The sequence below is a fragment of the Eptatretus burgeri genome, chromosome 9 (genome assembly GCF_056783735.1).
Source record: "Eptatretus burgeri isolate ZD-2024b chromosome 9, Ebu_testis_v1, whole genome shotgun sequence".
NCBI classification, from domain to species: domain Eukaryota; kingdom Metazoa; phylum Chordata; class Myxini; order Myxiniformes; family Myxinidae; genus Eptatretus; species Eptatretus burgeri.
In genome coordinates this window covers 86,969,932-86,997,708 of record NC_140969.1, presented here as the reverse complement: position 1 = coordinate 86,997,708, position 27,777 = coordinate 86,969,932, and the positions used below count along the sequence as shown (strand labels likewise).

The 27,777-nt window shown below is 39.5% G+C and overlaps 1 protein-coding gene across 5 annotated transcripts in view; it reads right to left on the bottom strand.

The window, feature by feature from the left end:
• The window catches only part of LOC147020545 (leucine-rich repeat and fibronectin type-III domain-containing protein 4-like), a 365,929-nt gene that overhangs the window by 246,652 nt on the left and 91,500 nt on the right, over positions 1–27,777 (bottom strand). The window contains exon 3 of one of the 5 annotated variants that reach the window (XM_085895971.1): positions 4,393–4,498. The exons of the other annotated variants lie outside the window; for them this stretch is intronic. The gene's annotated coding sequence lies outside the window, so the exon portion shown is untranslated. The remainder of the gene's footprint in view (positions 1–4,392; positions 4,499–27,777) is intronic. 5 annotated transcript variants of the gene reach the window in all.

The window sequence follows — 27,777 nt, the reverse complement described above, 5'->3', positions numbered from 1 at the left end:
GAGAACACAAACAAGTCAATTCAACGTAACTTTCCCTGTTATTGTTCCCATCTGAATAATAAACAGCATCAGATTAACTAAGCTGCAGAAAAAGGTTGAAAGTTTCTCTGTGCTATACTCAGCCTCACTCCCTTCCACTTCCTCTTTGTATTCCTCAAGTCCTTGCTTTCACATCCTTGCCTCTCTTCAAACACCCCTCTTTAAACGTTTAACATCTGAGGTCTTCGTTTTAATCAAATCAAATTATCACTATGTGCAGGACGTTATGTCTGCTCGAATGTAATGTGTATAAACAAGCCTTTCCTTTGTTTATTTGCACTCATTGACCTCTCTCTACGACATCAACCATGCTGATAGTACTGTGCTGAATGAAACTGCACACTGAAATGCAAATACTACTTGATGTTCCTCTTCATCCAAATCTCATGTTAGGCTCACTGTTGCTAAACAAATAATATCGTTTTTACCCCACGCACACGGAGTGAAAAGCAGGGTTAAGCAATAGGTTAACTTCTATCTGCTTATCCATGCATCGACAAACGTCAGTTTGTGATTGAGGAACAACTGTGATTTAAATTGAACATTATACTTTGAACAGAAATTAGAACATGAATCGGAAAACAAACCTGCAGTTTAGCAGTACTTTGGCTCTGAATTTGACCCGATTGCGCACGTGCAGAGAAGGGTGAGAAGGAAAAAAAAATCATTTTTTTTTAACTCTGCCTGCCTGGCATGTCAAACAAAATTGAAAATCATTCCAAACAGGAAACTTACTGTTTTTAAGGACGTCAGAAAGCACACAAACAACAGGCACGAATAACTAATGTAACGTGTTGAATAAGGTGGTTTAAATAAATTAACGGCAGTGAACTTCCGGAATAAATTTTTTATAGGACCTTTAAAATCTTAATTCTATTTCAGTTGAATTATATATTTGAACACTGTGTGGGGTTAGGTGTTCTATGAACTCTCTAATTACCTTCGCATTCTGCGAAAGGTTACGTTTTGGTCGCTGTGTATTTATTTATTTGTGAATATGTGTGTTGTTTGTTATTTGCATAACTCAGAAAGTATGAAACCGAATTGCATGAAATTTGGTGGGATGATTCGTGAGTATCCAAGGACGATTTGATTAGATTTTGGTGGCGATCAGGTCAAAGGTCAAGGTCAAGAAAAGGTCAAAAACACTCTTTTGAGCATAACTTCCTTCATAATACAGCTATCGACATGCAACCACCGCCATATTGTTCCATGATGAGATACCTTTCGGATATGTAGTGTCGGATTTGACGTAACGTCATCGGAAGTGCATCTAAATGACGTCACAAGATGACGTAAATTTTCAATTTTCGACCTCATCAGTTTTGATCATACCGTTTTGTAGGACTTACCTTAAGGACGTCACACACCAAATTTGACTTCGATCGGACTGACCGTTATGACGTCATTGACGTTTGAACATGACGTTTTTCAATTGTGGCTAAAATGTCCTGATATTTTACATTCAAATATCTATATAATTTATAAAGCAAAGTCTCCCAAATCCAGGCATTAGGATCAGTACCAAAATATCTGTTTATTGATGTACAGGTTTTGCCAATTAACTCTGTAGTCAAGGTCAAGGTCACACTCAAGGTCAAAATATACTTGAAGGCATAGCTTCAGATCTAATAGAGCTATTGACATGAAACCAATGTTAAAACGTTCAGTGAACTACGAGCTTTCAGAATGGTAGTCCCCGATTGGACGTGACGTCCCCGGAAGTGCGTCAAAATGACGTCAAAAGATGATGTCATTTTTCAGCTTTTTAATTTTTCAGTCTTTATCATTCCATTTTGTTGGACTGCCTTCAAGGAGGTTACACACCAAATTTGACGTCAATCGGACTGACGGTTGTGACGTCATGTTCGTTTTAAAATGACGTTTTTCAAATGTGGCCGGAAAAAAGTTGCGGCAGCGAAGGTATGCGCTCTACCGAGTGCTCATTCTAGTTACCAATGCCATGGAGCCAATTCGTTTTTAATAATGTTTTCACCCCTTTGTTTCTTTCTTTTTATCTGACTGTGAACAGGATATCGCAAAAAGTTGTGGACAAATTGGACAAAACTTTTTTTTTTATCAGGTGAAGGTGTGTGACAAGGATGCATTGATTCCATTTTGATAAAGATCCGAATCCAGATCTCGATCCGATAATTTTTTAAGTGATTCTTCACCCTTCAGTTATCTTGCGCTAAAAACGATATATAACACAATATCTCAAAAAAGTTATGGATGGATTTGGATGAAACTTGGTGGACAAGTGTCAATGAAGAATTGATCCCATTTTGATCTGAATCTGGATACGAGAATTTTAAAAATTGTTTTCAGTGATTCTTCACCATTGCGAGATGGGGGCCAAAAACTATATACAGCACAATATTTCAAAAAGTTTTGCATGAGTTATGACAAAACGAGGTGGATGAGTTGGTTAGGTGACAAGAACAAGCTGATTCGATGTTGGTTCAGGTGCAGATCCAGACAGGCCCATCAGGATACAAAACGTAAACTGTTCAGCCTGGCGGAGGTACGCTCTCTACAGAGTGCTATTTTAGTAGATAATGTAATTGGGCCAGTAGGATAGCCGATATGTGTGTGTGTGTGTGTGTGATATATATATATATACATATATATATATATATATATATATATATATATATATACATATATATATATATATATATACATATATATATATATATATATATATATATACATATATATATATATATATATATATATATATATATATATATATATATATATATATATATATGTATATATATATATTTATATCTTCTTCTTCTTCTTTCGGCTGCTCCCGTTAGGGGGTCGCCACAGCAGATCATCCGTTATGATCCGCATAATGATTTGGCACAGGGTTTACGCCAGATGCCCTTCCTGACGCAACCCTGGTCGCCTCTTACGACACAGGGATACGGTACACCTATGCTAACCAGGGCATACACCGGGCCCAGTACACTGGTACTCACTTTGCCGACCTCGGAAGGATGACAGGCTGAGTCAACCTCCTGGTGTGTATTAATTCAAGTGGCCAACGGGGCTTGAACTCAGGACCTTTTGGATCCCAAGCCGCTACCCTAACCATTACGCCAACACCAGGCTTTTATATATATGTATAATATATATATATATATATATATATATATATATGTATATATATATATACATATATATATATATATATATATATATATATGTATATATATATACATATATATATATATGTATATATGTATATATATATACATATGTATATATATATGTATATATATACATATATATATATGTATATATATACATATATATATATATATATATATATATATATATATATATGTATATATATATACATATATATATATATATATATATATATATATATATATATATATATATATATATATATATATATATATATATATATATATATATATATATACTTCGAATCTTGACTCAGCTGTAAACTCTCATTCTGGTGTTTTGAGGACACGGAATTACATCAATATGTTTACCATTTGGAGTCGGTGTGGGGGAGAGTGGGGGGTAATATACACACATTGCTTCCTCTAATCTTCCCGACACTCAGGCATCAGTCTACTCCTTCCTTTTTTGGAGTCAGGCGGTCAAAATATTCACCATTTCTGCATACATAATAAATAGATGGTCTATAATAAAATAACAAGGACTATAAATCCCCACATTGGTGCAAGTGACTTTGGAAGGTGTACATGCATCAGAAAAAATGTTTGCACATTATATGATTTATATAACAAGCAATTTCGGCTTCCCAGACCCTTGGGTCGCTCAACCTTGGATGGCCGCCAACTATCCTTGTCTGGGGAGAGGAGGAATTATGTCTTTGAGTACAGCAGAGCCCATGGATGAGAATCGAAGCAAGTCATCTTGCTGCTTATCAGGCACATTATGTACTATGGTAAGTGTAGAAATGCTTACCAAGAATACTTTGCTTGGATGTTAGTTTATTTTTGCTGAGCAAAACATAATGCATGACCCATTAACTATCTCGGGGACAAATGCTACCCACACAATCTTCCATAATAGCCCAGACATCCACAGACACACAAGCCATACATTAGTCTGGACTGGACAATAATTATTCTTTTTTTTCATTTCAAATTTTCTCTACACCCACGTGGGCTGAAAGGATAACCTTGAAGTACGCACACTTGCCTCTGAGCTCTCTCACCTGGGTTTGATCCAAATCCGGTTATAAACTGTTAAACTGGGTGTTAATTCCACCGGCATTAGTTTGTGGATGTTAAAGAATAGGTGAGTTATCTCCAACACCCTGAGAAAATGACAAATTCCTACCTGATGTGCAGATAACAAGTAGTCTGATCTTCTTGGAGGTTCCCTGACACTAGGTTCCACTGCTTGCTATCTCAGTGAGGTTGCTGTGTTGGAAGCAGCTTCTGCACTGTAAACATATTTATGAAGCAATTCGCATGTTATGTGTAAACAGCCTTTTGATAAAAAGAGGTGACATACACAAAACTCACATTCACTGGCACACTCATTTGTGAACCGCTGTTTCTGCACAGCTTCTGGAACAAAGTCAAATGGTGCACTGCTGACTAAAAAATCTCCATCTCTCCAAAATCAATGCATTGGACATGTAATCTTAAAACGAGAGCCTGCACGGTTTAGGATTTGTTAACATTGACTAGGGTTAATGGAGGAGTTTACACATGCACCGAGTGAAGAAATCATGTTGAATACACCAATGTATACACTGTTTACGTGTGTGTGTGTGTGTGTGTGTGTGTGTGTGTCCGAAACATCTGTGTACGAAATGTGGGGGAACACTAAAACACTCCCACTAAGGAATGGGGTAGGGGATCATTTAATACCGGTATAAAAACCCATCAAAATGACGGGTTGGAATTATTTTTTCGAAATATTCAGAGTGGAAGATATGATGTTCCGTAGCAAGGAGAAGCATTTATTTTAAAACACTACATGTACAAATGTGACCCTATTTTGTTTATCTTCTGGGACGTTTTGTTTTGACCATACAGCCTCATGAGTGTGCCAAAAAGTCTGAAGTCTCGGCCTAGCGTTAAGTGTGCTATATCTTCTTTATTTATTAGACATCCGACGGACGTAAATGAACAATCATTTTTTTCTACGCACGTTACACATCATGTGCAGTGAATTTGACCTCCATGCACCTTTTAGTTATTGTTATTTCTTAAAAAACGCTTCGTACACTGCCCTTGAGGCAGTGACCTCTAGTTAAACGCGCCCCAGTGTTGCATGTCACAGTCGACAATTCCAATAGAAGAGATGTAAATATTCTTTGATGAAAAATGTTTTTCGAATGTTTTTTTTATCCTGAAAAATAGACCATAGTGAACACACAGTTGTGTTAAAAGATTGGCCATTAAAATCCTTCTTAAATTGTCTTCATGAACGGGGACAGACAAATACACATTATGTTTTATATCGGTAGATTACCTTTCACATATGTACAAAGGTTTAGCACTATTGAGCGAATTTTTTTTTTAATCCCCCAAAATACACAACTTTTAAAAAACTTTTTACATTAAAAAAAAATTGTTTTTGAAACCTATAACACTCCTTCACACTCATTGATGAACCTCTGAAAGTTGGTTAAAGATCCGTTTGGCCATCTCTGAGAAAAATGGTGACACACAGAAGGACAGACAAATATCTGTCTCTCTTGTAACAGAGATTCCATGAGGAAATGCAAACAAATGTCATGATTCTTCAGAAATAATATTATAAAGAGCGAAAACTTCCTTTTGCAAGCGTCGATCGATCTATTCTATTTGGATAAGCCAGGTATTCCAAAGAGAGCAATGTATAATAATGAGAGAGACAGTCTTTCATTTGTAATTGTCAAGACGCTTTGCGCAAACGGAATCATTATTAAAGATAAGAAATGAACTGCCATCTCAGATGATGGCACGTGATGGAAGAGTTCATCCAAACAGTTGAATAAAAAGATAACATCGCTACAGGGACTTGATAGATGATGTTCTTGATCATGTTTTAGGCGGACGGATCAGTAACACTTAAGAAAACGTACAGAATGTATAACATGCATCACCCTGCAGACACAACGCGGTGCCCCTATTGACGAACTCATCTCATCTGTCAAAATGTAAATGGACACTCTGTCTACCTTGTATAAGAACATCTCATCTTTCACTATTACGAGTTATTGTATGAAGCCATCACCGTCAAACCAGCCTCGGTCAGTCTGTTGCAGCACGACACCTTCCTCAACTCATACTAAGGGCCTTTAGGCATGCTCGTGACGTTTGCCAAGTGTTGGTTGGCAAAACAGTCAGGACAGGGAATTGTAATTTATTCAGGATGTCTTTGATAACCTGCCAACTGTTCCTTTAAAACACAACGTGGGATCTTTGATAAAATGCTGGCACACGTGGGCACTGGACACCTAGCTTAACATCGATCCGAAGGATGGCACACTTTGTGATACTTCGTGCCATGGAAGCATCAATCTGACAAATTACAATCAGGCTGGGAATCTAACACAACCTCTGCACCATCCTGTCGGTTACATTTAGTCTTGGTCGATAAAAGGTCGTACAAAGTACATATGTTCGCTTCGCCGATGAAAATGTAGCATGCAGAAGGTGGTGGATTGTTCCAGAAGGCTCGACACATTTATGGCTTTTTGATTTCCGTAGGATTATGGTGCTTTTCCCTGAGTGCTTGTGAGACTGAAAATAAACAACTTGGAGATAATGAAGTTGTGTTAATCAGCGTGACAAAATAATAACTAATGTAGGCAAATAACGCAACTAGAACATTCTATGACTTCATCTGGCACTTCTTTCAACATATCATAAAACATTCAAGAGGCATTCTGCTGTGACAAGATGTTAGCAGCTTCCAGGATCACTAAATCACATCAAGAATATTGGGTGCAGAAAGAGGCTAATCTGCTCACGTCACCCGCACATGACCGAAGAACTCGCATTTCATTTTGGGATTGAGAAGACATTTGAGGTGTAGATCATTGGCATTGGGAGATACTTGATGTAAAACAGTGATGTAAGGCTCATGGTGGAACTTGTATACACACATCATGTGTGCAACAAGGACATCAGGAGACATCACTATACTTCTAAACAAATTGCAAGGATATCGTATGAATACAGACAAACAAATGCGTAAGACATATCATTACCTCTGCCCCCGAAGGTGGATGGAGGTTATGTTTTCACCTTTGTCTGCTGTTTAACTGTGAGCAGGATATCTCCAAAGTATGTGGATGGATTCGGACGAAATTTGGTGAACAGGTTGGATGTGTGACAACAACGAATTGATTAGATTTTGGTGAAGATCCGGATACTCCAATTTTAAAGCGATTCTTCACTATTGAGTAATGGGGCCAACAACGATATATAGCAGGATATCTCAAAAAGTTGCGGACTGATAATGACAAAACTTGGTGGATGAGTTGGTTAAGCGACAAGAACAAGTCGATTAGATTTTGGTTCAGGTCTGGATCAAGATCCAGCCCATCAGTGAGATACAAAACGTAAACTATTCAGCCTGGTTTGAACCTAAAATAATCTGCATCATGAATATGGTGCTGAGATGGGAATGCAAACAGGCCAACCTCATTATACACATCAAAAGATGTCCACTGGTCGGAGGGTTAGAACCCAAATTGCCATTGCACTACTCACTTGAACACACAACTTTGTTTATATGTATTTTGCTCGCTTACTGTGAAAAGTTTGTTGGTTACTTTGAAAAGAAAAAAGAAAGACTTTCCCATGTTTGCTTTGTGATTCCTGTCTTTCACGCAGTTAATGAGCATTTCTTTTACTGAGCACAAACTCAACCATTGCATGTGTGGACAAGCTTATAGCTGTCTGAAAGTATTCATTTTATTTTAAAGTTGTCCTGTGATCGAGTTAATTTATTTGATGTGATTAATTCACTTAGATGTCCAAAAATCAAACCATTAAATACTTAAATCAATAAAGAGAACTAGATATCTGTGATCATAAAGCGATCGCCAAGGGGAAGTAGCACATTTAAGTGTTACTCCCTTTGGCCCATGATCCAATGATGGCCATGTTTTTTTCAGGCCACCATATGACCTTGATCTTCAAACATTTATGGACAGATTGAAGTTATCCATAAATATGAAGTTATCCTTGATCAATTTATGCATAGATTGATATGAAGTTAAGAAAATGTGTCCCCATCTACAAGCTATCTATAAAACACAACTTCATGAAAATCGGAGGAAAGATTATTTCAAGTTATGATCAAAAAGGTTTTTTTTTTGGTTAATTAGGTCACAATCTGAAAAAAAGTAGGTCAAGGATACAAAATAAATATCAAGTGCACAACTTCAATGCAGGTACACTATTATTATGCAAGAAAATCTTGGAAGGCCAAAGTAGTCTATGAGATTCCACATTGGCAAAATTTAGCGATGACAAAAAAAATGTTAATTTTTTTTTCAGACCTCCATTTGACCTTGAGCTTTAACCCAGAAGCGTATGATGTACATAAATTGTAAATGCGCCTTTCTCTCAGCTTTCTAGGGAGGGCAATTTCGTTCTGATGGGGCAAACCTTTTTTGAGTTATGGTAAAAATGTTAAAATGCCTATAATTGGGTCATGAGCTGAATCATTAGGTCAGGTCAAAAAATTATCTCAACCCCGCAAACTTTTTATTCCCATTATTGATGCAAAATTTAATTCCAAAAGTCCCAGCCAGATCCGAGATACAGCTTGGAATTTGGCAGAAAAAGGGGAAAAAACTTAAATGGTGGGTTTAGTAATCTGAGGAGTGTAAAAACTTGACCTTTAACCCGGAGGGGTATGACATAAATTAAGCATAAATGCAACTTGCGCTGGGCTATCTAATGAGGGCAATTTTGTTGCGATTGGACAAATTTAAGTCGAGTTATGGTGCAAAATGTTGAAATGCCTATAATTAGGTCATGTCTTTAAAATTATCTCAAGATCAAAAAAAAAAGTAAACCCCGCATACTTTATATTCACATTACTGATGCAAAATTTCATTTGAAAGTCTCAGCCGGCTTCGAGATACAGCTCAGAAATTGATACAACTCGGAAATTGGGAGTGTTGGGAGAGCAGGAAGAAGAAAAAAAACTATATATGGTGGTTCAATACTTGTCGGAGTCAAAAAAACTCTGGTGTGTTATTCAGATTGAGGGTAATAATTGTGGAAACAAACCCTATGCTTAATTATAACTGACAGTGTGTGTGTGTGTGTGTGTGTGTGTGTGTGTGTGTGTGTGTGTGTGTGTCACATATTAACTTGAATATAGGTCACCTGAGTGGTCTTAATCATCGTTTCATAAAGGTGTCTAATATAACCAGAGCAAAAAAATTTTTACACGTAATTTAGCCAAGTTGATTTTTCTTTTTTTACCGTCAATGTGGATTATGTCAGTTATCTGTGCCTGCCGCTGAGTGTGTGCTTTCCCACACCGCCCATGCTTTGAGTTATGCTTCAAGGTCTACTGACTCGTCCAGCCTGAGGCATGTTTGGACAAAGTTGTCTAATTTAACCATTTAAAGTCCACTTTATACTTTGAATGTGAAGTATGTTCAAGTTAGAGACTATCCACTGCAATCTTTATCACACACTCAAAGGTGCGTCCTGGGAGGACTCAGGTCCACCTCCTGAATCCCGCAAAAGCAAATGAAGATAACAACCACTGACACACACACACACACACACACACACACACACACACACACACACACACACACACACACACGCTATGAAATGCCATTGTAAATTTTTCATTCAAAATAAAATGCTGAATTAAAAAAAAATCTCACCTGAATTTGTAATCTGCAAAATGTCAAAAGGGGTTCGCAAAGCCAAAAAATATTTGAGAACAAATTTCCTGAGAGATTATCCAATCACAATTCCCCTGAGATTCACACCTGTTCCCCAAGCGTTGGGTGTCAGTGAGTGAGTGAGTATGCATACGGTAATCTATATACCCCATCGAGGCTCTGCATTGTTAAATGCTCTTTTGTTTATTTTCGTTCTACAGTGCTTACGGCTCATGGAGGACTTTAAATATGTATTACCTACTACCGAAGGACATGAGCAGATATTAGTGTGCTTTAACATGAATTACAAGGATATTAGTATACAGTGAACAAATTAACACAGTGTATACGGTTTTTAATCTGGAAACCCAGAAGGAAGAGCAATGTGCTCCAGAAATGGATAACTCGTGGTGATGTTCACCAATATCTGTTCGAAATGGAGATTAGTGTCCAAGCCAATGCACGTCCTGCTCATCTCAAGGCAGTTAAAAATCAAAATGAAAGACCAAGAAGGTACCCAAAGAAGTAAAGAGCAAAGATTGAGTCATCAGGACGAATCTGGATAGGATTCGGGTTTCAGCCGCTACTCCACTACCCTCAAACCCATCCAGGCACAACCAAGTCGGCCTTTCAGAAAAAAATTCTGCAAGAATTAACTTCTCCTTACAGGGATAGATAACGAAAGAGAGGAATAGAGAGTAAAAGAGATGAAAGAGAAGAAATAGCAAGAATTAGAATGAATATAAAGAATTGTGAAAAAAAATTAAAAAGAATTATGAAAAGAACAAAGAACAAAGATGTCGGGAATAACTCGGATATAACCTGAACTCATCTAGAATGGTACTCGGTAGAGAGCTGGCATATTCCTCTGCCAGGCTGAACAGTTTACATTTCGTATCCCACTGATTGACCAGATCTGGATCCAGAGCAGTGTGACCACTCCTTGGCTTTTCTCACAAGATCTTGGCTCTTCGTTGTTCACCTTGGCGTCTTGGTTTTCCATAGGTTTTCTTGACGTATAGGTTTTCTATCATCATCGCTTTTCCGAAACCTTGTGAATTTTTGGCTTTTTTCATTGGCTCACCTTGGAATTTATGAAAATGAGGAGTGGTCACACTGATCCAGACTCGAATTGCCTTGTTCCTGTCACCTAACCAACTCATCTACCTAGTTTTGTGATAACCTGTCCACAACTTTTTGAAATATCACGATATACTTATACTGTATATCGTGTTTGGCCCTATCTCTCAATGGTGAAGAATCACTTAAAAATTAAAGTATCGGGATCCTAGTTCGGATCTTCAACAAAATCGAATCAATTCGTCCTTGTCACACACACACACACACACACACACACACACACACACACACACACACACACACACACACACACACACACACACACACACACACACACACACACACACACACACACACACACACACACACACAACCTGTCCACCAAATTCTGTCTGAATCTATCCACAACGTATTGACATCTATCACAGACAAACAGACAGTGGCGAAACCATAACCTCCATCGACCTTTGGAGGCGGAGGCAATGAACACAAAACGTCGTCAATCAAGCATAGTAAAAGTACAATAACATCTCAACATGTCCTCATTCTGCTTGTGATCTGTGTTCAAGCTTTTCAATGATCCTTAACACATAATTTTGTGAAATGTTTTCTGACATGAAATATTTAAATGTCAAAATATCCTCAGCCGAGTTTTAAATATATCAATTGTTTTAAACATACTGTACGTAAAAACAACTCACTGTAATGTATTATTTAAGTTAATCTCACGCACATTCAATTTTCCATTTCTGTGAAGGGATATTATCATAAAATCAATTTTTAACAGTTGGTATTTTTGATTTCAGCTAAAGCCAGGGAAACAAAAACAAATCAGTTCATTATTGTGTAACTAATTGGAATTTGTGACAGCAGTTGAAGCAATTGCACATGAGCTGCTGATCCCCCCAAAAAAGAGTTTGATGGTTCATTTTTGTATTAAACAAACATGACTAGACAATAAGGAATGTGTTGCTCCAGAGTGGTGTAAAGAAAAAAACCTCAGGTGTGATGTCATATCCCATAACGAGGTCATTCCCTTCACTAATGATTTTGTTACAGGATGCATGATGGTATTTCCTATCACAATGCACATTCAACTAGCTCACCTAGATCAAGAAAATCAGAAATAATATCAGTTTTATTAGCACCGAACAGACTCGGTGGTGTAAGGGTTGAGGCATTTGCTCTGAGTCTGGGAGGTCCGTGGTTTGAACCCCGGCCAAGTCATACCAATGACTTCAGAATGGTACGTGCTGCTTTCTTGCTTGATGTTCGGCATTTAAAAGGATAGAACAAGGGCAATCAACGGTGGGAAGGCAATGACAAACCACCCAGTATAACACTTGCTAAGAAAATGCTTTGGCAACACCAATGCTCTGTAAAGAGTACGGTACAGGTATCAGCACTGAATTGGAGGGAGACATTGTAAGGATTGCAACGTGATTTAGGCATTTTATAAGTTCAATAAAGGGTCTTAAGTACAGATAATTTTTGTTGCCAATTTTGGAACAGTTTGGGCAAGGTACCAGATTCTTGGCCTCATCGTGGCCTTCTGCTAACAGGAATGGTTTCTTGTTTACCAAGCTAAAAGGGCAGGGAGGGGGGGTGGGTGAAGTGAGTTTCCCAGCCACCTCTCCCCTCCCCCCGCCCCCCAATCATCCTGCCTCTCACCTCTGTGACAGAGAGGGACCAATGATGTTATACTTCAACCAAAGCGAGGAAAAAGGGGGGGGGGGGCGATGGGGGTTCTTGGATAAAAAGATCTATCCAAAGTGGGGTATGGGGGATCTAGAAGCCTGCCCAGACCCCACTTCCATGGAAAAGGAGCCATGGAGAAGACAATATGAATACTATTATCGTGTACGTTATTGTGTACAATATGAATACTGTAAATACATTACTGTGGTTTGTCTGCTCGTATCGATCCATCACTGAGTTAAACAGCGTTCAGTTTTGGTGATCTGTTCCATTGCAGAAATTGACCTCAAAGACCCCAAACTTGGATCCTCAGTGTAAGCCCAAGCTGAATGGGTACCCATTTCATCCACCTGGAGTGACAATCGCAAGCGGCTTTTCTGACGCGTTCAACCTGCCAGGAGGCAGGGTGCATTCTAAGGCCAAATTATATCATTGTCTAGCTTCAGCAGTACCAAGGACCAGATGGCAGCTACACATGTACCGTACCGTACTTGCATCCATCCACTGTTCATCCGAAAGGCTGGAGCATGCTCCAATCAGATGAATTATAGGACAATCCCAAATGGGCTCCAGGTGTTTCTCACCCTCAACGAGACAGAGATTCATTGGTAATGACTCATTGCGTACATAATATGTGAATTAGCTAACCAGCCCTGTTGAGAATATTTGTAAGTCAGTTATTTATAATCAATGGGTTCTTTTTTTTTGCAATCCTGGAATTTTTTTTTGTCTTGTGAGCCCATGCACCCATATTTTCAGAGGTTGAATGGTATAAAGCAAAAAAAATGGTGAACCGACTGTGGCAAAAGGTCAACCACTCGCCATCTTCCTCGTGGTTTGATGTGACAAAAGATCCTTCTATTCCTTTTAAGCTGAAGAAAATGAGAAGAGATAGCCAAGGTCAACTGAACTTTAGATTCCGCGTGACCTCCCTGGGATTCATAACAACACACTGGTACACTAATAAAGTTTATGCGGCCAGGTTCTCGTTAATTATTTTTCCACAATCTTCCTCACTCTCTTCAATCCAATTGAGGTGCTTACTTTATCCTTCCTGGTGGTCAGAAAGCATCCAATCCCATAACCTTGTGGGCAGGCCATGCTTGTTTGAGCGATGAAGAACGCTTGCGATGACATTGTAACAGCAGAATGTCAAGGATGGATTGGTTATGCTGACGGGTTGTTAGGGCCAAGACCCACTGTGATAGGAATGAAAAGATGTTGCCTGAAATAAGTAAATGAACAACACACCACATACACAGTTCTGTACAATTTTGTGCACGTCACTTTGGGTTACATCTCACCATATCTCAATGGAATGCAAACACAAATGAATGTCGCAATATCGTCGAATGAAACAACCCATTTAGTGTCGTTTGCTTGTTTTGATGAAAATGTCAGAAAAATGTAACCATGGAGTTAGTTCGTCGAAGAAGGTCGAAAACCCGGTTCGATTCCCACAACTTTGAAAATTTGACCTTTGTGGCCTTTAAAGGTCAAAGGTAAAGGATTATGACCTTTGGGGCAAAACTTCTTCTGGAACATTCCAGGAACAATATAACGTCATATAGGCTATATGGCATTTCGCACTCCTCGGATTATCCATACATTGATGAAATCAGCGTAAAAACAAACTTGAAGGGGGCGCCACGGGCAAGGTGTTCGAGATAGAGCAAAATGGTTCGAAGACTTTCGGTGGGGAATGACCTCAAGATTATGCATAAAAAATATTGTCATCCTAGCTCTCAAAGTTTGGGCGGTCGTATGATTTTTATGTCAAAATTCGCAATTTTCTAAGTTTTTGACTTTGTGACCTTGACCTTGGGACGAAAATGAAAAATTGGACAAAGACAAGTTTTAGATAATTAATTTTGCTATTCAAATACCGAAGAACCCATTCCATTCAGTAAATTCCATTGGAGAAGATAGATTTTTAAACCTACTACCCTCTAAAAATGGCTATTTTTGGGGCGTGGCTCCGCCCACAATGGGTGTAGCCATGCCCTCATCCAGGAAAACACAACTAGACATTGATATCGAACACATAACCAAGTTTCATCAAGATCGGATCAAAGTCCACGGAGTTATGCTCTGGACAGACAGACACACAGACATAACGAATATAGTGGTCACTCTGGCTGGCGCTCGTGAACCAATTGTTGTTAAATATACACAATTTGCACAAATACTTTGAAATAATTAAAGATAGGCAATAAAGTGAAAGTCTCTTGATAGGTTTTGTTTGGTTTTTGAAACATTTCCACCCGAATCAGTGGTTAATTGTGCTGGAAACCAAGATTATTATTATTATTATTATTATTATTATTATTATTATTAGCCCCTGCTGGACTTTGTACAAAATGGGGTCTTATGGATTTCGTCTGAATTTTCACGTCCGTGTGTGCGTGCATCCGCGAACATACATCGGACATGGATGGACCAATTTTATTCGTACCTGGCAGAAAGACAACACATGATGGTATACATAAGCGCATCATTTTGTTTCATGATGCAATCAAAGATGGGCGACTGGCGGCCATTTGAGTTGTAAAAATCCCGATGTTGAACACGTCCTCAACCATTTCTCGGACATGCAGTTACCGATGTTGTTCAAACTTGGCAAACAGATAATGAATAATGGCTTACAGTGTGGGGGTGGTGACACTTAGTGTGCGACAAAAGAATTGGTTCGCAACCAGATTTTTTTTAAAACCATGCCAATGGATGGACAAGTAAATGGAACAAAGTTCATGATGTAAAAGTACTAACAAAATGGCACCGAGGAAAAGTATACGAGAAGGAGCCCCCTCCGAGATCATTGGTAACCAAAATTTGTCAACATAGAACGAAAGCAATCGATCAGAAAGGTGTAAAAAAAAAATGTAGTGTAAATCAATGAACAGTCCCAAAGTTTCAAATTCCAAAAAGCTGTGTAAAACAAGCTGGCCAATGGCATCTTCCTCACTGCCAGCACTTGAGGGAGAGGTCCAAGAGCCCAATCGTAGTGTGGGGCAAAATGATTGGTTAGAAACCAGAAAGAAAACATAGGACCGCCTGTCCTGATGCTTACCTGGATCAACAACACATCACATACATTACATTGCAAGTCACCCAAACCCCCCGCAGACCTCCTTCGACCCTGAATTATTTGATGCCATGAACAAACTGAAGTACATCACGGATGATGAACGTTGTGGTCAAGTTTCATTGAAATTGTCTCTGTAGTTCGGAGAAGAGAGAAAATACCTCTTTTGGGGGGGGGGTCAAAAACCCTCCCGTAGACCCTCTTAATGAGCGCAGATTTTCAAGCAGTCGATAAACTTTGATACATCACGGGGGATGAAGGTTGTCGTCAAGTTTCATGGAAATTGTGTGTGTCATTTCCAAGAAGAGAGCAAATACCTATTTTGTGGGGCCAACCCAACACCCCCCCCCCATTATACACCCCGTTGATGAGCGCAGATTTTTATGTCAATGATAAACTTTGGTACATCATGGGTGATGAAGGTTGTGGTCAAGTTTCATCAAAATTATGTTTGTAGTTTGAGAAGAGCAAATACCAATTTTTTTTGGGGGGGGGGTCAAAACCTCCCTGTAGACCCCTTTAATGAGTGTAGATTTTGTTGTGGTCAATAAACTTGGGTTCACACGTGTGATGAATGTTGTGGTCAAGTTTAATCGAAATTGTGTGTGTAGTTTCAGAGGACACAACAAATACATATTTTGGGAGTTCAACCACCCCCCCCCGCAAGCACACCCCCTTTATGAGTGCCAATTTTGACATGGTCGATACACTTTGGCCTCCCATCATTGGTGATGAATGTTATGGTGAAGTTTCATCGAAATTGATTGTGAAGTTTCTGAGGAGAAAACAAATACCTATTTTGGGGTGTCAAACCCCCCCCCCTGTAGCCCCCTTCAATGAGCACAGATTTTGATGTGGTCGATATGCTTTGGTCCATCATGAGTGTTGAATGTTGAGGTCAACTTTCATCAAAATGTGTGGTTTCGGAAGAGACAACAAATACCCATTATTTTTTTTGGGGGGGGGGTCAGAAAACCTCCTATAGACCCCTTTAATGAGCACAGATTTTAATGAGGTCAATAAACTTTGGTACATTACGGGTGAAGAATGCTGAGGTCAACTTCCATTGACATCGTGTGTGTAGTTTCGGAGGAGACAACAAATACCTATTTTGGGGGGTCAAAACCCCCCTGTACACCCCCTAAATGAGCGCAGATTTTGATGCATTTGGTAAACTTTGGTACATCATGGGTGAAAAATGTTGTGGTAAAGTTTCATTAAAATCGTGTATGTAGTTTGAGAGAAGAGAGCAAATACCTATTTTGGGGGGTGGGGAGGAGAGTCAGAAAACCTCCTGTTGACCCCTTTAATGAGCGCAGATTTTGTTGAAGTTGGTAAACTTTGGTACATTACGGGTGATGAAGGTTGTGGTCAAGTTTTATCCAAATTGTTTGCGTAGTTTTGAAGAAGAGAGCAAATACCTATTTTTGGGGGGGGGGGTCCGAAACACCCCTCCCCCTGCAGACCCCCTTAATGGGCGCAGATTTTGATGCGGTCAATGCACCTTGGTGAGGCATCAGATATGAAGCTTTTGGCCAAGTGTCATCAAAATCGTGTGTTTGGTTCAAGCGATAATGGCTGAAGTGTTTACGAAACCAGGTGAGATGGCTCTGAGGCAAGCGTGTATACCTCCAGGGTATCCTGCCAACCTCACAAATGCATATACTAAATTGGAGTTTAACCTGTGCTCCCAGCACGATGAGCTATGGGGTCAGATGGGAAAACTTAACAGGACAACTTCAACTAATAATACTCTGTGATTCTGATACTTCATGGTCTGTTCCACAAGCACACTCCTGCACAATTCCCCTCCACCCCTTTCCTCCTTCATGCTTTCCTTTCCAGACAGATTGACATATCACATGTTGTTCATTCCTGATTAACCCAAGGCCTCACTACCTATTTATATATCATGCATTTTTGATGATATCCAGCAAAATAATGCAACTACCTTAACCCAGTTCTTTCATTACTGCCACTCACTCACCAAAGCTGTAATTACCCTGCGCTCGCGAAGCGAAAAGCAAGGTTAAAGCGATCAGTAGCATACGTACGTATGACGTGCGTCGTACGTCGTGTCTGCATTTTGTTAAGAGCGTACACCGAAAACCGTTCAGCGGAGGAAATCGAAACTTTACCACATGTTGCATGACCATGTGAGATAGCGGTCACTCTTTTGAGGTCAAAGGTCAATTTTTCTAAAATCCTCAATTTTCATCCGATTGACTTGAAATTTGAAGAGGATCTGCATATCAAGTCACTGAATTCAACCACCAACTATTTTTGAGGTCAACAGCGGCCAAAAGGTCAGCATAGCCCGGATTTTCTAAAATTGTCAATTTTCATTCGATTGACTTGAAATTTGAACATAATTTGCATATCAGGTCACTAAATTCAACCACCAACTATTTTTGAGGTCAATATAAGCCAAAAGGTCAACATAGGCTAAATTTCAAAATTGTCAATTTTCATCAGATTGACCTGAAATGTGAACATAGTTTTCATATCAAGGAAACAAACAAGGAAACAAGGAAATCTAACACAGGTGGAGGCCATTCAGTCCATCATGCCTGCGCGAACACCACACCAATCCATCCACACAAAATCCAATACAAGGAAGAAAATGAAAAAAAAAAAATGTTTTTAATTCATTTTCATCAAGTCACTTCATTCAATGACCAATTATTTTTGAGGTCAACATGGGCCAAAAGGTCAACAGACGAAAAGGTCAACAAAGGTCAAATGTGTAAAATTGTCAATTTTCATACGATTGACTTGAAATTTGAAGAGGATTTGCACATTTGGTCATTGAATTAAATTACCAATCAATTTTGAGGTTAACAGGCCAAAAGGTAGGCTGGGATTTTGAAATGGTCAATTTTCATCCGATTAACATGAATTATAAAATATGATTTGCATATCAGGTCATTAATTCAACCATGAATAATTTTTGTGGTCGACATAAACCAAGAGGTCAACATAGACCGAATTTCTAAAATTGACAACTTTCATCCGATTGACTTGAAATTTGAACAAGATTTTCACATCACCTCACTGAATTCAACCACAAATTATTTTTGAGGTCAACATAAGCCAAAAGGTCAACATAGGTCAAATATTTGAAATCCTCAATTTTCATCTAATTGACTTGAAATTTTTAAACACAATTTGCATATCAGATCACTAAATTCAACCACCCACTCTTTTTGAGGTCAACATCGGTCAGCCATCTGCCTGGGGAATGGGCAGATGGAGGCCACTGGAGTACCGGAAGAAAGTGGACCCAGCGACGCATGCTCCCAATGTATGTATGTATGTATGCATGTATGTATGTATGTATGTATGTATGTATTGGCCAAAAGGTCAACAAAATTTCTAAATTGTCAATTTTCATCCAATTGATTTGAAATTGGAACAGGATTTTCATTAAAATGACCATCAAGTGTCACATGGTCTGGCAACAATGTTGGATCTTAGGGGAAATCTTTGAAAATCTTCATAAGCGGTTGGCAAAATGCTTAACCGATCAATGCAAAATTTAACTATTTGATCAACCACCCATGGGAAATATGGTTTGATAAAGATGACGTCATTAGTCACGTGGACTGGCAGGCATATTGGATCAAAGAAAATTAAAAAACAAAAGACTTGGCTTGCACAAAATCCTTCTCACGATTGTGCAAGGTATGTATTCTATGAACATAATCTAGTTACCTCCACCACCGAAGGTGGAAGGAGGTTACGTTTTCAACCATTTCCGTTTGATTGTTTGTTTGTCTGTTTGTGTGCAGGATATCTTAAAAAGTTGAAGACGGATTCGGATGGAATTTGGTGGAGAGGTTGGGTGTGTGGCAAGGATGAACTGATTATATTTTAGTGAAGATCTGGATCCGGATCCAGCTTCTACAAATTTTTGTGATTCTTTACTGTTGAGAGACGGGACCAAAAACGACACATAGTATGATATCTAAAAAAGTTGTGGACGGATTCGGACGAAACTTGGTGGACACATTGTGTATGTGACAAGGAATAATTTATTCAATTTTGATGAAGATCTGAATCCGGATCCGGATCTGATAATTTTTTAAGTGATTCTTCACCATTGAGAGATATGTCGGTCTAAACCTATATCTAGTACGATATCTCAAAAAGTCGTGGATGGTTTCGGAGGAAACTTGGTGGACAGGTTGGATGTGTCACATGGATGAATTGATTCAATTTTAATGAAGATCTGAATCCGGATCTGGATACGAGAATTATTTAATGGGTAAAGTGATTATTCACCTTTGAGAGATAGGGCCAAAAACGATATGTAGTAAGATATTTCAAAAACGTATTGGGCCAGATATGTTCTCGTCGATCAGGCATTAGAGGATGGTGGTATGCGCTCTACTGAGTGTCCCTCTAGTTATGAGTTGTTTTGTATGCAGCCTGTGGCTGCTGGTTGCATCATTTTTGTAGAAGTATGGCTGTGCCACTGATGCAATGCCCCTGTTACTATTAAGCTGGTGCATATTTTGTCAACCTCAGAAGGATGATTGGCTGAGTCAACCCACCTGGTGTTATTTCAGCAACATGACAGGGGCTCAAACTCAAGACCCTCAGATATTAAGTCAGCAACCTTAACCGTTAAACCAACACCTGGCTATAATTATGAGGTATTTAGTGCTTCTGAAAGTGGAAGACCAGGTATATTCCTTCTTTTGACCTTGACGACACGAGTAAGGTTGGTGTTATTGCATTGCTTCTCCCCGCCATGTTATAGGTTCTGCTATATACAATTGCTCCATGCTGGGTAATGGTGTGCCAGAGTGCAGATTTTCAGGTGATTGGACTTTGTAGAGTTAGTCAGGGCAGGAAGTTAGAATATACCAGAGTACCAGCCCACTCTGCCCACATAACACACCCACTCTGCATTGTAAAACAATGTGGGGTCCTTAACGTTCACCAGCAATTGATGCTTGCAGATGGGTCTGCGGCTTAATGTCCCTTCTGATGGATGGCACACTTATTAATGCAACGTTGTCCATAAAGCACCAGGGCATTAATATATACAGTAGTCAGCTCGGGAATAAAACCCAGAGGAGACAGCTCAGAGGTAATTGCGCTAGCTCTGCACCATCCTGTCTGACATACAATAGTAATGTGGTCACTGTGTGTTAAAAAGTAAACAAACTCCCACGGGAAACATGGCGATACAAATGTAACATCTTGTGATTGAAGCAAAGGTAATGATAAAAGTAACTTTGTGGATGGGTGCTGCACAGCATTGTTCAGCAAGGAAACAGAATAAACATGAGTGGTTTTCTTTATTCTCTATTATATTTATTAGGCCCCTACCAGTTTCACCGGAGGGGACTATACGTTTGCTCTCTGTCTGTCCGTCCGTCCTTCTGTCCGTCCAACTACCTGTCCGTCCGTCTGGATGGACGGACAGATTTTTCACAGTTATACCCTTTTTGCACTTGTAAAATATTACATCGGTAGGGGAACATGTACTGCAAAGCAATTCTCGCCCTTGTTTATATTGCATTTTTGTCTCCTTCCATTCCGACAAAGTCGGGGGACATTAAAACAATGTCCGTCCAACCGACCGATATAATCCATCCAAACCGATCACCCCGTCCATGTGCTTTGCGTACACGATGTTTTGAAAAAAACCACTGAACATCTAGCTTTCACGCGGCAGATATATATTCCTCATGACATTATATCAACCCGATTATATCATGGCTGTGATTGGCTCAATTATATTGCAATGGCAACCATCTTGGTAACTCAGCTTGTGTACGTAATATTTCAAAAACAGTTCAAGGTTTAACTTTCTTATTACAGAGATATATTCCTCATACCACCCAAAAAAGCTTGGGGATCTGCAGTATCTGCTTCTTGTTCTGCTTTAAAACTTTCCCATTTCCCTCTTCAAATGTCATTTCCGTATGCCTATTCATGTCAAAGTGTGTAGAGGACAACACGGGCCTTTGCATCTTTGCTAGGGATGGGGGAATGGGGGATGCATTGGCATGCGATGCAGTGATTCTACACATAAGTGCATCACATGAGCTCACAAAAAGGCACTTTTGTTATTGCTCTTGGAGTTGTTTTTTTTATCTAATCACAATCCTATCATTTCCTTTATGGCAACTGCCCATTCCTTGACATTTTGATGAATTATGTTGCTGCCTTCCCTTGCAGCACCGCACCCGCAGCACTAAAAATGTTCCTATATGTGAGTTGGTTCAATGTCAATACTGTATTGCTATCTCGTGTGAATAAGCTGATTTTCAAATTCCGTCTGATTTTCATAAGATAGTTGGATAGTTGGAGTTGGATTGGCTCATGTTGAATGCCGATGTCATTCAGAGACCTTGGTTTATGTCTCCAAACGTGCAGCGTACCTTTGTGGGATTGTTAGAGTTTACATCAAAAAGCCAGCTTAGTTTTTTTTTTTTTTGCCAAAGTCCTCTGCTGGGGTAATTCATAAGGAAAAAAGACGAAATTAAAATGCAAGTAAATTAAAGAAAGAAATAGAAAAGAAATGTCAGTCATAAAGCTGAAGAGTAAAACTGATTATACTTGACATTTCACTTTGTGACGTTTTACTCTTTTATGTTTCATTCTGTGATGTTTCAAATTGCTTAAATTGGCCACATACATCTGTTGGATGTTTGGAAGTGAAATAGAAATAGTTTTTTGACCTTTAGTGTGGAAGCTCAAGCTGGATACAAACTCAAACACAGCAAGAAGGAAACCAGAGATGAAACAGAAATGGAACAAAAAATAGAGGTTGAGGGAGTGAGGGGCGGGGGACACAATAACTTGGAAAGGAAGGGGTGGGCTTGGGGAGGGTTAAGCCTGTATCTCACTGGGCTGCGACAGCTCGCGACAAAATGCGAACGGGATTCTCCAAAATGTCTGGAAACGTTCGCGGTGGTTCTCAATTTCCTCGCGTGAGTCGCAGGACGTCGTCGCTCTGGTGTCGCTGGAATTTTGAACATGTTCAAAAAATTAGTGCGACAAACTTTATCTCAAAATAGTCACAGAGTCGTCGCGGTTGTCTCGAACCGGTCTCGAACCCTTCTCAATTTAGTTTCCGTGAGTCAGAAGGTGTGACAACTTCGTGAGGGATTGGTGACCTATGAAACTAAATTGTGACTCATTGGAGAAAAAAAAATGATCATCTGTCCTGGGACCCCTGAGAGCGCGACAAAACTGCGATTCAATAGAGAATATTTTCGGAAGAAATTAATCTGAAATTTGCACAATGTATTGTCTACTCAATTTAATATATACGTAGAAATCCACATGTTATCCATGCAATGTAATGTAGATAGATTCACAATAGTTCAATCCAGATATGACAAAAAAAAACCAAAAAAAAAAACCATCATTGTCCAGATTGTAAAACCAGCATTGTCTGTCCTCTTTCTCTCCTGTTCTGAGTAATGGCCTTCAATACAAAGTTTTCACTTTCCCATCATTCCTTTCACCTTCCCATCATCCCTAAATCACGGCACACATATTTTTACATAAATTAGGTCACACACAAAATATGGTCACACCCACAAGCCCCTATCAAGGCAAATGAACAATTGGGTCACACACAATGTTTGTGGGTGCAACGTTGACAAGTAACAGAACAGTTTGAACAATCAGGCTTGGTCAGCATTCTCCTGTAATCCCACCATCCTGTTCTGCCAGGGCACGGCTCCCACAACATTGTAGTACTCACAGTCAGGTACTCTCTTACTCGTTTCCCAACTGACAATATGATTGTTGGAAGGGAGAGACCTCATATATATATATATATATATATATATATATATATATATATATATATATATATATATATATATATATATATATATATATATATATATATATATATATATATATATGGTCCCGATTTCTCAATTGTCACGCACAGTTGTCATGCGACTGTTGCACAACATTTGCGCGATGGTCGCACAACCGTCGTGTGACCGTCGCGCGACAGTTGCATGTGCCAAAAAATTCTCAGTTTTGTCACCTGAACGTCGCGCAAATGTCGTGCGATATGTATACGAACTCCGGCGAAGTTCATCCCAAATTTCGCCAGCAGTTCGTGGGACATTCGTGCGATATTCGTGAGACATACGCAAATGTGTTTTAGTATAAATTCAGTGTGATTCCAAATGAAAATTATCGCTGTTTTACCGCAATTTGGTGTCGCGAGCTGTCGCAGCCCAGTGAGATACAGGCTTTAATGAGGGTAGAAAAAAAAAACATGATTATGGATGGGGGAGGGGGGGTGACTTGAGTTTGGGGTGAACAGCTAACTTGAAACCATGGAGGAAAGAATGAAATTGAACAAACTGAGGAAGTTGATTCCATAGGTGAGAGAAAAGAGGAATGAATGAGTGGAAGTGAGTAGTTAGCCTGTATTTTCACCAGAAGTCCGTTATAGCGGACCACGTGCACTCTGTAGAAACCTGGGGAGTGGAGGGGGGTTGGATGAGCAGAGCAAGGAAAGGGCAGAGGGTTCAAGACCAGAAAGGAGGCGATAGAAGACAGAGACCACCAGTCTGTCTGTGATCTGACACTAACAGGCCCAGAGACTTTGCTTCATCATGAGAGATTCCAATGCTTTTGGATCCCATTGAGAGCTGTGCGCTAACTCAGAGAGTGGAGGAAGTCAGTAAGCCAGGAGAGGAGATGGCCTTATATGCTGTAGGCAGAGAGTTTGGGGAGCAAGGCAGGTTGCCTGTCTGTGCCAAATGCTCAAGATATGTCCAAAGAGATTGCCCTGATCTCATATGGTAACCATCCATTGTTGGGAGAGGGTCACCATCCAATGTTTATTGAGGGCCACCATCCCTTGAGAGCCATTGATTGAGGACCTTCATCCATTGTTTTGAGAGCATAAGTCGCATGTAAAGAATGGAGTGACGAGGTCTGAATCTAAATTGATGTTGTGAGATCAGGCTGTTGGTGAAAAGGAAGTTTTTGATGTCAACTGTGATCATGGGCATATGAGCCAATATTTTTTAGGTGAGCGGCTACAGATTTGCCTGAAAAGATGGCTGCGTTCAAATGTACACTTCACTGGCACGCAGATGTACTCCAGTCAAAGCACAACCCAATACAACCCTTTTGAAATGACATGAACATCATTTTGAAAAGTCCTTTAAGCAAGGCGCTGCATGCGCCTTTTCTGGAAACCCTTTTCCCCAACGCAAGGTCAGCCATAATAAGCCAGCCATTGCATGGGGTGATTCCCTCTTTCGTCATTTCAAACACTGATGAGCAATCTAGAGAATTGAACTAAGGGCAATTTCAAAATGGTGAACTAATAATAGTTCTTAGGCGACAGGAGCAGCCGATAGATGAACAAACATCTGAAACCCCTTCAATTAACTGCCGCTAAGAAGTCCCGAGACATGGCACAGCTTCCCCCGAAGGCTGGTAATAACATACCTGCGAACGACGTCCTGAATCCGCAGACAGTTTCTGCAGAAGGACTATAACCTTCCACAGACATAATCTGGCAACACGAGCAGCTGTTCAGCAAGTCATTGAGAATCCTTCTGATCAGATATTCAGAGGTCCCAAGGCCCTGTACGGCTTCTTTGCTCTTCCATAACGTGCTGGTGATTGCTCTACCATCAGTTATTTGTGTTTCGGCATATGAGTGTTTGCATAACACGTATTCGAGGACGTAAATACGTCATTTCAACAGTGCTTGAGGGCAGGCGAAGCCTCGGGAGTCAGGCAAAGCTGCCACTTGCCAGATGTATAATAAATAAGATTTATCGTATTGTTACTATTATTTTAATCCCAAAAGAATTATGATTTATAATTGCAAAAGTAGTCGAATATATGACAAGTCACGTGAGCTTTTACATCACAGGTTATCATCGTCATGTCATGATATTTTGATACTTTATCATCTCACAATATCTTGTCATCCTGATATTTTTATGTCAAAATGATTAAAGCTACACCGGCTCTTGAGGGGGGGGGGGGGAATTTGCCTCCACCTCCACCTCATCTGGCTATGACTGTGATGATTGATTCCATGAGTTTGCTTAAAAATGGAAGTAAGCTAATAGTCCTTTAGTAAAGAGGATCTGTTTTTTGCATCATGTTTGTGTATTGCAGTGATATTGCCAACATTCCAAGTAGATAGAAGGTGACCGAAAGCAAATGATAGGGTGAACAGAGCAGAAAGAGGATGAGCAGTATAGTGGCTGACGACATGACAAAGAAACCCTCAAAAGCTAACCACTGACTTGGCATCCTCCATCGATCCAAGTCTTTCCTTGGAGGATCGGAGATATTCACAGTCCACAAGGTCTTTGTGCACAGCTCTGGAGAAATACTCTCCCCAGCATCACATCTGTCTCTCTTGGATGCTGTGGAATCTAAAGCTCTCTGAAGTATTGGAATCTCCCATGATGAGGCCGAACCACAAGGTCTGTTGCTCTCACATTGCAGGCATATCGATGGTCTCTGTTTTCTACCATTATTTTCCGGTATTGCTCCGTATACTCCGTCAGTTCTCTGACACTCCCTATCTATTCCAGGATGCATGCGTTCTTCAAGAAACCCCCTCTCGGTTAGGCTTCCAAATTCCAGGTTGTGCACACACTTCAACGCGTTTATTCCTCACTTCTTCCATTTCTGGAACCACCTTCCAGAGGTTGCTGTTTCACTTTTCCATCCTTGGATTCAAGCATGCAGTGCACCGCCATCTCTTGTCACCCCAAATTCTGACCCATAGTGTTTATTGCCCCCATTAACCTCTCCTAACCCAACCATATTATTTGCTTGTTTCATTGTATCTTCCCCTCCCTCTCCTATTTTCCTGTCCGTTCATTCCCTTGATATTTGTCCCACTTTCGTTTCCACCTTGCTCTTCCATGAACCTCACTGTTGTAAAGAAAATAAAAGAGCATATTTTTTATGACACGTGGACTGATGTCAACAACAAGCCTGTTGCAGAATCGGCATTGAGGTTTGCCATAAAGTTCTCCACCTTCTCAGGTGAAAAAGACATAGTGTGTCCAGGAGCACTTGCATATGAGAGGGTTGGATACAGGGAGTCAGATCAGGTCAGCTAAGGAATCATGCGCTGGAGCAGCGGTTCGCTGTGTCCACTTTCCGCTGGTACTCCAGGGGCCTCTGTCTAGCCATCCCCCAGGCAGATGGCTGGCCCTCCCCATCTCCTTCAGATGCTGATCAACCTGCTGCAACCATGAGGCACATGGTTTGCTTTTCATCTGCCCGGTGACAGCTTTTGACTTGGGCTCACATGAACTGCTGGATGCCCTTTGGGGTTGGCAGGCATGATGCAGGCAGGATGATGTCATCATCACGATGTTGGTCCAAGTCAGGAGAATTTCATATTTCATAATACCAGTAATATATACATATATCAATATATGTATTTAGATATATATATATATATATATATATATATATATATATATATATATGCATATATACTGCATGTATATATATATATATATATATATATATACATATATACTGCATGTATATATATATATATATATATATATATATATATATATATATATATATATATATATATGCATATATACTGCATGTATATATATATATATATATACATACATACATATATATATATATATATATATATATATATATATATATATATACATGCATACATATATATGTATATATATATATATATATATATATATATATATATATATATATATACATATACATATACATATACATATATACATATACATATACATATATATATATATATACATATACATATACATATACATATATATATATATATATAATAGCCTGGTGTTGGCGCAGTGGTTAGGGCAGCGGCTTGGGATCCAAAAGGTCCTGAGTTCAAGCCCCATTGGGCCACTGGATTAATACACCAGGGGGTTGACTCAGCCTGTCATCCTTCCGAGGTCGGCGAAATGAGTGCCAGTGTACTGGGCCGGTG